We start from the raw sequence: 3,129 nt of genomic DNA, 5'->3' as shown, positions 1-3,129 counted from the left end.
CAATAGCGTGATGGTCCCAGACCGATATGCGATTCCATATTTGCAGAACTTCACTAGCGATTTGAAAGGTAAAATGATATTTTCGAAGGTGGGCCTGCAGAAAGCCTTCCATCAGGTCCCCGTGAATCCATATGATGTACCAAAAACGCCTCGGTGTTGTACAGCGGCTATTAAAACATCTCGATGGCTCTCAGTCGAAGACTCTAGCAACGAATTGCAAGTCGAGTTTAACATTTAATAACAATCGATCAAAACATCTCGGACTAGCTTGTGGAAATGGCAACTTTATTTGTACGTGCATGCAATTAATTTTTATAAGAAAAATGGAATGGAAACATTGCAAATAATACATATGTATAATAACTACGAAAAAAACAAATAAGCATATCCTTGTTGGTTGGTAAACAAATAAATGAGATCAATGATAGTAAATAGTGGGAGTTAAGGCTTCTCGAGATTGTGTTTTAATTAAATTTTATAAAGAAGACGTGTTTTTATGTTACGAATAGTAGTTAAACAAAAAAAACGTTACTTTTAGTGAATTTTCCTTAGCCGTATACCCAATAATCTCTCAATCAGTATAAATTTGAACTTTCGAACAATATGTTTAATATTTAAATTTGTAAGCGATATTTGAATATGTATGTATATTTAAAATAACGCTCGAATATCTGCATTTGCAGTATTATCAATTTAAAAAGAAAAAACAATTATTCAATAAACACTTGCAGTTCACACGATCTCGTGATAAGTCAGTCGACTCGAAACAATCTAAAAACATCTCGATTGTACAGTCGGGCAGCGAGTCGATTATTGACTCGATTGTAATTTTACAACGATGGCGATTCTCTCGATCGTTTAAACATCTCGGACTCACCCATCCGTACATGGACGATATTTGTGTAGCGTCTTCGTGCCTAGAAGAATATTTATCGCCTCTCCGTCAACTTTTCGATCGCCTTCAGAAACATAACCGACGGATAAACGCCACAAAGCCAGTCTCCGGAAAAACTGAAATCACATTTTTAGAGCAAACACTTTCTTCTAAAGGTGTAAGACCATTACAGCAACGCATACAAGCTATTCGGGATGTCGAAAAGCCAACTACCGTTAGTGGTCTTAAGAGTTTTCTAGCCACAATAAATTTCTATAGGCGATTTATACCATACGCTGTTGAAGCGCAGTTACCGCTGCTTGTCATGTGCTCCGGCAATATAAAAAACGACCGCTCACAACTGAACTGGACGGAAGCCACCACAGCAGTGGTCGAAAAGTGCAAGACCCAGCTTTTGAATTCATCCCTCCTAGCACATCCGTCAAAAGAAACCGATATTTTTTTATTTTTTTTATTATACAAGAAGTTCGACAAAAAGTGGCTACGATATAGCACATACGACAGGCTAAAAATATGGAAAAAACGGTTCAGGAGAGACTCGCCTATAAAAACCCGAATGTAGGAGCCAATACAGCTTTTAATACGGATTCAAATGAAAGATGTATATATGTCGGTTCGAGGACATAATGCAGAGAAACTCTTTCTTGTCTGAAGCATTTTTGTTCCAGCTGAATCTGATGATATCATTTTGTAGGCAGATTCTGTAACCAGTTAGCTACAATTTTTCTTGAACCTTGGATCAACTAAGATTAAAACTGATAAAATAATATTTCCCTGTTGCGATAAGTTCAAGTGTTTTAGCAAATATCATATAAATTAGTAATTTAAGCTTTTTCTAAACTTGAAATGCATATAATGGCGAAGGTTTAATGTAAAGAATCGGTATCGGGTACCGAAAAGGAAGTATTGGGTACCGAAATCTTTTTTAAGTATTGGGTACCGAAAATTCAGCACATCACTAGCTGTTTCACAAATTCTGGGCACGAAATGTGGTTTTTTGCGTTCCCGTACTTCCGGATTATGTTCCATTTTTGAGAACAAACTTTTCGCTTATTCCCTAATTACCGGATCCGGTCCGGATTGTTAGGAAAAGAACCTATAGTCCGCGACTCATCCACAGGCAATATCAGGTCATTCATCACCAAGAGATGTCGTGCAGACGTGCTACTAGCAGCTAATGGGTTATGCCCAACAGGTACACGCGCAGCAGCCAGATTACTAACTAGCAGGTTCGTTTGGCAAACCAGTAAAACTTTTAACTGTGAACGTCCTTTTTGGCTTATTTGTATTTGGTGCGAATTATAATAACAATAGCCCCGAGATACAAATAGCGATTATGCGGCTGAAAAACGACACAGCTGCTGGAGCTACAGCCTCCCAGCTGAGCTATTCAAGTACGGCGGCAAGGAGCTGATAAGGTGCATACATGAGCCCTTATACAGAATGTGGTAAGATGAACGCATTCTTGAGGACTGAAATTAAAATGTGCTCGGCTTAATCCACAATGGCCACCCCGCCATTCGCACCAACTATCACGGGATCAGCCTTCTAAGCATAGGTGACAAGGGTCTTATTGAGCGTGTATTGTGAAAGTCTGAAGCCCACCGTCAGCGAACTGATTGGGCCTTATCAGTGTGGCTTTAGGCCTGGAAAATCCACTATAGACCAGATTTTCACAATACGATAAACCTTGGGAAAGACCCGCGAGAAAAGGATCGACACTCACCACCTATTTGTCGACTTCAAAGCCTCTAACTAAACAAAAAGGAGTTTCCTTTACGCCGTGATATCTGAATTTGGCATCTCCATGAAACTGATACGGCTGTGTAAAATTTCGTTGAGCAATACCACCAGCTCTGCCCCGTGACTTCTCGGGAGAAAAGCAAAGAGACTCGGTCTGGTAATGAACGCGGACAAAACGAAGTATCTCCTGTGATCAAACAAACAGTCAGCGCATTTGCGCCTTGGCACTCACGTCCCTGTTCACAGTTATAATATCGAGAAAGTAGAGAAGTTCGTTTACTTGGGAACCAGAATTAACGCCGATAATAATCCCAGCAGAATGCATATTGCCAACAAGTGCTACTTTGGACTATATATATTCTAAAAAGCGCATGTAAAACTACTACTGAACATTTTTATTTTCAACCGGAATCTGTGTAAATATATGCACAAGATGTTTAGGACTGATTTGAATATGAGATATTTAAAATAAACACATAAATATACACATG

Source organism: Rhagoletis zephyria, unplaced genomic scaffold (genome assembly GCF_001687245.7).
Source record: "Rhagoletis zephyria isolate East Lansing unplaced genomic scaffold, Rhagoletis_zephyria_1.1 Rzeph_scaffold_02271, whole genome shotgun sequence".
NCBI classification, from domain to species: Eukaryota; Metazoa; Arthropoda; class Insecta; order Diptera; family Tephritidae; genus Rhagoletis; species Rhagoletis zephyria.
This window is presented reverse-complemented; position numbering follows the sequence as displayed.